Below are 9248 nucleotides of genomic sequence, written 5' to 3'. Positions count from 1 at the left end.
TGCTGCAGAGGGCCGCTGAAGTTATCGACCTTGCGGCTGCCGATCGATAGACTGATCACCTATCGATCTTTCTTCCCGTCACCAAGCGCAACCCCGACGTACCCCTTTCCCCGCCGGCTTCGAATTGCGGACGGATTAACTGGCTTGGGCCCCGCCAGCTGGAACAACTCGTGTGGTTGTTCAGACAACCGGACCACCTGTGTCGTGACTGCAAGCGGTGTGAGTAAAGTTTTTACAACCAATAAGTTGTGTCTGCCTCTCCATTCACCAGCCCGCCCTAACGTACGACCAATTTCTAACGCAACTCGAGTCGGCCCTGGCCGTCCGAGACACCATAATTTCCTATTTGTTAATAGGGGTGTAGGTTGTAGCCGTGTTGGTCTAAGGACACAGGCAGACAGGGTTCTTTGGGTGAAGCTGATATCTTCTAGTAGACCAACTCAAATAGTTGGAAAAAAATTCTTCTTTGCCTGAAAGCTTGCAACAAAAAATGTGTTCCAACTATTTGAGCTGGCCTAATAAAAGGTATCAGATTTATCCAAAGAACCTTGTCTGCCATTTGTTAACATGATTATTTGGAGAGTTGCCCAGTTCTATGACCAAGTAGCCAACCAAGTAGGATGAGTCACTAGAAGAAGGCCCCAAGGCCACCCCAGTCCTGTGACCTGACTCTGGGTATACATAAGCTTACCATGTGGCTAGTAGTCTTAAAACTACCCTAATCTTATATCAAAATCAGCCTAAAATAGGGGTGCTCAACTTCCATCCTGTGGGTTAAATGTGGCCGGTGGAACCATTGGTATCTGGCCCATGGTGCTCCCCACAGATTGGGAAATTTGGTGGCAGGAGAGCCATGGCAATAAATACAACCACCCTCCTCTGCTGCCAAATGCCCAAACCTCAAGCCCTGCACAGGAGGTTGGGGCCAAGTCACACCCCCTCCCCTCAACCCCACAGCTGGATGAGGCTGGGCCATGCTCCTCCCCTTGGGCTGGATGGGGCTGAGCCATGCCCTCTCTTCCCCATGGGGCCAGTTTAAGCCCCCTTCTCCACCCCTGCAGGGCTGGGTCAAGCCCCCTTCCCCTAAGGGTTGGGGCTGGGCCACGCCCCTTTATCCCATGGGGCTGGGCCACAGCCCCTATCTCTGCCCCCAAGTCCCCTGTGGGGCCAGGATGCCCCATGCCCCTCTCTGCAAGGGTACGGGTGGGGTCCTGCCATGACTATCCTGTGCCAGATCAGGACCACCAGCCAGATCTGGCTCGCAGACAGCTCCGCTGGCCGTAAAGGTTGTGCACCTCTGACCTAAAACACAGAAAAGTCTGAAGCCAAGTATCTCTAACTTCAATTCTTCATGCTCCCTTTAGTTGGGAAGGAGGACAAAAAGTCTCCAACTCCAGCCTTCCTTTTTAATTAATGATTATACTGTATTCCTCTATGGTATCAGATTTAGCACCTCATTAATGCCTTTGGTATTTTGCTTGTACGCCACAGCTGTGGGTAAAGTTGAATTAGTGTTTCCATTATAAACCCATGTTTTCAAGGGTTTATTATTCCATCATGTAAGATTTACTCCAAAGTAAATTGCCACAGAGTGCGCCAGCTTGGAAACATTTTTTTTCCCTTCAAAATTTGTGGGGGGGGGGGGGGGGAAATCCGCCCAGTTTATTAATAATTCACATTTTAAAAGGCCACACATTTTAAAGATATGTTTGCATGATTGTCTGTGACAGCTCCAAAGAGCGTCAACACCCACATATTTCTGGAGATGTGTCATTTAAGATTAAAAAAAAAGGGCAGACTCTCGTACAACTTCCTGGGGAAAAAAATTCATGAGATTTAAAAATGATATTGGGAAGAGAAATTCAGTTAAAAAAAAAAGAAAATCTATGCTTAAGTAAAATATCAAGGTTACGATCTCCAAAAAGAAAGGAAAACTCGCAGCAAAAGCTGTTTTTTCACCTGAGATAGTCCTCTTGCATTTGTTTTTGCTAAGATTTACTGAGCAGAGGGCACCCACAGACTCATGACTTAAGCATGCACTGACACAGGACCCAGGCCTTCATGTCAGCAAGGTCCCGATCCTGCAATATAAGGAGCTCTGGGCCCTCGCGAGAGCCTCACTAAAGTCAATGAGGTTCTCACGACTCCACAGTGAAACAGCAGCAGGTTTGGGTGCAAGCACTGGCAGGATTGGGCCTTCCCGTGGTTCGACTGGAAGCCGAGGTGCCTCTAGTACTGTGTTTATTTTTAACGGAAAGACCAGCAAAGCAGTTGTTTTGGCAGATAAAACCCTAAATGCTTACAAAATGCAACCGACTTTGCAATCAAGTCGGAGGAAAAAAAAAAGGCAGGCAGGCCAAGCTTTAGCCTAGCAACCTTGACAGTAGCATCTCTAAGAATAGCCCTGGCGTGCTAACGTCTCTTAAAAACATTTACATCTTTGCTGCGCTTTCTGTAATGTGACAGGGAGGCGGCAAGAAGTCTGCCTCTCCCACCGCTAGCAAAGAAGTTACCCCAGGGGAACTTTACTCGCCTCTCCCAAAGCGGTTGAGGGGTCAGAGGCTTAAACAGGAGATTATTGCTACTGATGAAAACTTGGGTCTACACATGGGAGATGTCTAGGGGTGTCTACAAATTCCAGCCTAACTTGCTCACGATCCAGGACAAACCGTGATGCATGCAAAACCCTGGTGAGCCCTTGCCGACAGTTAATGCAGCTGAGAGAGTGGGTCCACCGCCAGTGCTTCTGCAATGGGACCAGTGTGTGGAAGATCGTGCAATGGTTAACGCAGGGAAACCAGTGCGAGTGCACCCAGAAGCCTGCGCATTACTCAGCGCTGCACAGATTTTTCAGTTCTCTTCGTTCCCACAAGACACAGAGGTGCCAAAAACCATGTCTTCTCCCAAGCTTGGCTCCTCTCTCCTGAGAGCAGTGCTCTAGACCATGGGTGGCCAACCTGCAGCCCAGGTGCCACAAGTGGCCCGGGCAGCCTCTCTGTGTGGTACATGGCAGATCGGGGAAGAGAAAGGCAGCTCAGAGGCAGATAGGGCAGGGAGCAGAAAGCAGAACAGTGGAGCAGGCAGGGAGCACAGGGCAGGAAGCGGAGATTAGAACAGCAGATTGACCAGGGAGCATGGGGCAGGGAGCAGAAAGCAGAGCAGTAGATATGACAGGGTAAGAGGATCAGAGTGGCACTCGAGGGGGAGTGTGGGGCTAATTTGTGGCATGCCTGCCAAAAATGTTGGCCCCTACAGCTCTAGATAGAGAGCGATAATGGCTCTGTTGTAGCAATCATATTGATATAACGGCTGCATGAAGATGACTGCACAGCGACTGAAGCCCCTGCTATTTTCCCCACACATAACCAGAGACATGATAAAGTGGCTCTGCTCTCTTAATAATCAGAGTCTCAGTAGATTTCTGTGCATCAAAGGAGCGACAGTGCTGATGCTTACCAAGGCCCTCGTGAACCCTAGACCTCTCCTTGTAGTGCTTTCGCCTCCCTCGTTGCTCCAAGCAGGGGAGCCCCCCTATCTTCTCGAAACATAACTTCTTGTTGATGAAGAGGAAGAGGACTGCGAAGAGGACAATGAAGACGCCAACTGCGGACAAGAATCCAATGGCCTCTGGTGTAACTAGGAGCAAAACACAGAAATAAAACTGTTGCAACTGGAAATACTTGCCCTTTAGACATAGCTGATTTATCCCCCCCACACAGGCTCAGCAAGGCACCAGTTCTCAAAATGCGATGAAAGCCAAATCCAACAGAAAGCAGCCAGGCAGAAGTGGAGGCCATTGGCACATCCGCTCCCATCTACCGACAGTATAAGCTGCCCACTGAATGATATTCTGCTCTTTCTTCTGGACTTTCATAGACTTCATAGATTTTTGGGGGTCAGAAGGGACCTCAGTAGATCGGTCCGACCTGAGTCCGACCCCCTGGCACCAATGGAAAGATTCCTACCAACTTCCAGGGGCTTTGGGTCAACCCTAAATCCAGTGTGATTTCATTGACTCTAACAGGATGATCCCCGATTCAGTCGGTGCAATCCAGGTACCAGCTGGTCATAAAGCAGCTGAGTGAAATGCTCTTTCTCTGCATGTGGCTATCTATGCCTTTAGGGTAATCTCACATAAGGCAGGCCCAGCGGTTATAAGAGGTTTGTCCAACATACTGCCATGCAGCCCGCCAAGGCATTTTCTGAGGCCTGCGGTGCTGCGACGGGAAACAACAGTAAACACAGTTTACTTTCGTTCCCACCCCTCGTCCCTCCCCCACCCCTCAGCAGCTTCCTAATAGGTGCTGAAGGACTCGGGAAGGGACAAGGTTCCCACATGCTCCGCGTCAGCTTGACATTGCCAACGCGGTGCGTGTGGGAAGAGGAGAGCCGTGTGCCGCTCACGACAGGACGAGCCCAGCCGGAGCTGCAGCTGAAGCCGGATTCCCACGTGCTGCTGAGGCCGGGAGGAGCCCGGCTGGGTCAGCACCGGCCAGCAGAAGCGGCGGCGGAGCCGTGTGCCGCTCAGGACTGACCGGTGCAGGTAAGGCGAAAGTGTGGCTGAGCCCCTGCTGCTCTGGCTGGGCTCGTCCTGAGGTTCATTTCATGTTTGTAAAATGCTTGGAGAGCCCCACATAGATGCATTGCATAGAAATGCAAACTATATTTTGACTTATTTGGTTGGCACCTTGGGCTGAGATTTTCAAAGCTGAAAAACACCCCTGGGTTATAACATCCCTCTACTGATGCTCCGGCATGGGCTCCAGCTTTCCTCTAAACTCATGCCAAAGGCCACCTCCCAATCAACCAGGTTATAAATGGGGTGCCTGGTCATACGGACTAGGGTGCCACGGGTGGGTGGACATGGTACTAGATGCACCATTCCCTTAAGCATGAGTGACTGGTGCCTCCTGAACATGGGGGGGCACACGCAGAAGATGCTGACGGTGGCACCCCTGGCAGGGGGGGGGGACCAGCCCTACCGACAGCATCAGTGTCAGCCGTCAGGGGGGCATGTGCACCCCCGTGCACCCCCTACCAGTCACCTAGGCCCTTGAGTGCCACTGGTGATAGAAACTGGCCTGTTCACTTCTCTAGCCCATCCAGGCTTGGGGGGACCTTCGCCTTCCTCAGGCAGGAAGGACACTGAAGGGAAGACAGTGCACTTCTCTTGGGGGTGAGGGGAGAAAGCAGAGGGATGGGAACTGAAGGCACCAGGCAGGCACTTTTTTTCTTATCTCTCCTCAGGAGAGATACAGGCACAGATGGACAATGGCTCTCACACCGGGGAGCACCATTGCCATTACTAGGCAAATGACTATTTTATAGCTCAAGGTAAAAATGCCCATTCGCCCCTTATATAAGAAGTAAATTCCTGCGATGGAATTACCACTCGTTCGCAGGGCCAGAGACCCCGGCTGGCACAACTCAGGGCAGCTCCCACTTTATTTTAGGTTTGGAGCTCAGCAGAGCTGGCCTTACGGGTGGGTGGCATGGTCAGGGGGGCCACACATACATGCACGCATGCATGCACACACGCTGTTTCCTGCCTGCCACTTGTGCCAGATGGGAGTTGTATGAGGACTTTGGTGGCAAATAATCCCAGGGGCTGGGTAGCAGGGCTGACACTCCCCGGCTGTGCCTGGAGTTGTTTGGGACTGGGTGGCCGGCTGGTGTAGCAGGATAAAAGCCCCTGGGTGGCAGTGGTGGCAGCAGGCACTGCCAGGCAGCATGATGGGCCGGGAGGAGGGCCGGGCCAAGGGCAAGGCAGCAGTGCCCAGCAAGAAGGCAGCACGGCTGGGTGGCTCCAGCTTGCACACCAAGGGCTTCACCATCACCGACTTGCTGGGGCTGGAAGCCGAGCTGCAGCCCCCCTTGGCTACCGCCACCACAGTCAAGGGCACGGGCGGCCAGGTGGCACGGGGTGGTAGTGCACTGCCGCTGGGGCTGGGCTTCCTCTGTGGACAGCCCTACCTGATGCCCACCTGCCAGCCTTTCCTGCTGGCCCCCACCAAGCCCCGGCCACCAGGCCAGCATCTCAGGTGAGCGAACACGTGCTGCCCCGCGATAGCCCACAGGGTCCCCTACCACCCGCAGCTGCTGGGGCACGTGTGTCCCTCATACACACCCATCCCCCCAAACACCCCTATCCCACATCCCCCTACCCTCCACCCCATGCACACAGTGCCAGTGACATCAGTGGGGGTGGTAAGAGGACCATTTTCCAGGGGACCATTTTCCCTAAGGCTGGCCCTGGTCCTCAGCAAAGAGAGACAATGGATTTATGCTAGGCAGGGATTTTGAAGTCAACATCTTTGTGCTGAACTGCGGAGAAATGCTCTCTTCCACCTGCCGCGGTTCCTTTGTGTCTGAAGGAGCTGCACGAACGCCAGCGGGGGAAAAGCTTTTAAAATCATTCCATAGCCTCCCAGTGCCAAAGTGAGGGACAAACCTTGCACAGATCATCTGGCAGGGGTGGTAAGAGCACGTGTGTCAAAAAAAAAAAATGTAAGCGCCATCTGCCAAATCATTTGGCTTCTTATTCCAGTAATTACTAAATTAGATGTCAGATGGAGGTGAAGTTCAGAAGCGCAGTTCGTGTCAAAGACCCAGAAAAGTCAGACATTGCCGGCATGTCAGAGATGCACGTGACCTCGCCTGTTGACTCCAAAGCTACCGCTCGCAGAAGAGACAGGCAGTAATAAGCAGAGCCGGGGCCGCATGTCATGGGTCCAACTTGATATTTCCAAGATTTGATTCAGAAAGCAGCTGGGCTAAAAGGTCGTCTGTCCCTGCATTGGCAGGAGATGCCAGCACCACAGCACGGCGGGTTAAACATAGCTCAGACTGGTTGAAGTGGCTAATGACAAACAAAAAATCATAACCTCTCTACAAAATACATCACTCTGGGGGAAAAAAATCTTTCAGGTCTAGAATATAACCCAGAAAAGCAGGGGAATGCAGAGGTAAAGCTGGTTCTTTCACAAGTGCTACACCCGAGTTACACCAAGGTAAATGCCCTTGCTTGGCTTGCACTCCTCTGCCCAGGACCACAACACATCCTGCGGCAGTTCGACGCTGCTCTACAGCCCCCTCGTGCCACTCCAGCAGCAAAGAGAGAGTGGATCTCCCTGCTACGTAGGCTAGGACTTTTCAGCTCAGAGAAAAGACGACGGAGGGGGAATATGCTAGTGGTCTACAACGTAATGAATGCTATGGAGAAAGTCAGCTGGGATTTGCGATTCAGTACCCCTCACCATACTAGAACCAGGGGATGCGCAAGGACATCATCAGGAAGCAGGTTGAGAATGAATGCCATTCACTTTCCCAGTGTGTCATTCACTCGTTGAACTCGCTGCCGCAAGATGTTGTAGAGGCTGACAATTTAACCAGGTTCCAAAGAAATGCATGCAGGAACGGTCCATCGGCGGGCATTAAATGCAATGGGAGGGATGCTGCATCCAAACGAGGGCTCCCTAGACCTATAACTGCTGGGCAATAGAGTAGAAGAAGGGCCAGGGACAGCTCAATCTGGATAGACCCTGCATAAATACCCTTCCCCTTAGCATCTGCCCGGTGCCACCCTGTGAGACTGGCCTATTTCTTGCACAATGACAGTGGGTCTAGGCCCATAAGGAACCACAAACTCCCCACAATAGCTGGAGGGAGACCCCTATGCATGCAACAGTGGATTTCTTGTGAGTAAAGGCATAGCAGGCAGAGCTGGCACCCACAGGGGAGCGAGGGTGGCGGGAGGGAAGGTGGGGGATGGACATGCTTCCAAGAGGGAAGGCAGAGGCATGCTTCTGGGGGTAGCGGGGGCACGGATCCAAAAGCAGGGGATGGGGGGCAGCAGCCTTACCCATGCCAGGATCTCCTAAACGGTCCTCCACTGAACTGCTGCCACCACTGCTCACTCTGCCCGTCCTGGCTGTTGCTCTTCAAGCAGCAGCTGGGGCCTGTTTTGGAGTTCCCCGCATGACTAAGTCGTGGGGCTGCCTCTGCTGCCAGGGCATGGACTCCGTGGGAGTTGGGGGTGATTCCAGCATCCCTCAGCCCCCCCTAATTATGCTCCTGCTTCAGACAGCAAGAGACATAACAGGAAGGGGAGTGTGGGGTAGAGGTTTTTCACCAGGATGGCCTGGGAAGACACCCAGCAGAGAACTGCAGGTAGTGCTCACTGAGATGCCAGAAGGTCCCAGGATTTTGTGGGGCTATGGATGGGGTGTGCAAAATTAAAAGCTGCAGAGAAAAGTGCAACCAGAACCTCAACAAGAGGGTCTTGAGGAGGTGGAAGAGGGGCTGAAGCACAGTGGGCTAGATGGACCTGTGGTCTGACACAGAAGGGCAGTTATGTACAAGGGTACTCAGAAATAACCCTAATGCAGTGGTTCTCAACCAAGCCGGACTCCAGGTACCCCTCGACAGACTCAGGTAGGGTTAGACTCCACGCACCCCTCGACAGACTCGGGACACAACTTGGAAAGTTCCAGTTCTTGGATTTCACTTGATTTTTTTGGACTACAGAAAAATACTAGACCAATCCTTCTGTTGCAAAAAACTCAGAAAGCACACAGCAGGGCAGCATGGTTTTAACACTATGGATTCCTACTTGAACTCTCTGGACGCATCCCCACAAGCAGGAACATGCGTTTCCCTGGGGACAAGTAGCAGTGACACACCTTGTCCCACTGCTACTTCTCTCCAAGGAACACCCGTGCCACATGTACTTTGGCACACGGCAGGTTACCCCGGGTAGAGTAGGGAAGGCTGGATGCCGGCAACTGTGCTGGCCCCAGCAGCCTTACCTGGAGTTGTGGGGGCTTCGGGGAGCTGCAGCCATGGCTCTTCTGCAGCAGGGAACGGGAGTGTGGCTCTAGCTGGCCAGGTACCGGTTTTGGGTGGCACGTGTGGCTGCTTCACTTTTTTTTGCAAGGGTTTTTTGACCCCAGGACTTCCTGGGGTCAAGAAAACTCCCCATGGCACAAAGCAGCAGTGCGGGGAATGCCTGCATGTGCAGTATGTGGTGCCGCAGACAGGTCTGTGGTGCCACATACTGCATGTCCACGCTCATCTGGGTTTATTTTGTAAATCATGTTTGCACACCTAACAGTGCTAACATTGCATGGTGCCTCACAGCACTCTTGAAAGGATCCATGGCTGAGAATCAGCACCTTAAAGGCTTCTATGAAAGTCTTAGAGGCAGGGTACCAGCTCTGCCCTTCCCCTTCCACTCTGGGGCACAGCCA

General features: G+C 52.5%; 1 protein-coding gene across 2 annotated transcripts in view; it reads right to left on the bottom strand.

Moving 5' to 3' along the window:
- The window catches only part of SYT16 (synaptotagmin 16), a 166597-nt gene that overhangs the window by 92912 nt on the left and 64437 nt on the right, over positions 1-9248 (bottom strand). For both annotated transcript variants that reach the window (XM_025203494.1, XM_025203493.1), the window contains exon 2: positions 3457-3636. The gene's annotated coding sequence lies outside the window, so the exon portion shown is untranslated. The remainder of the gene's footprint in view (positions 1-3456; positions 3637-9248) is intronic.

Source organism: Alligator sinensis, unplaced genomic scaffold, assembly GCF_000455745.1.
Source record: "Alligator sinensis unplaced genomic scaffold, ASM45574v1 scaffold50_1, whole genome shotgun sequence".
NCBI lineage: Eukaryota > Metazoa > Chordata > Crocodylia > Alligatoridae > Alligator > Alligator sinensis.
The sequence above is the reverse complement of the archived record's forward strand: the minus strand, read 5'-3'. Positions and strand labels throughout refer to the sequence as shown.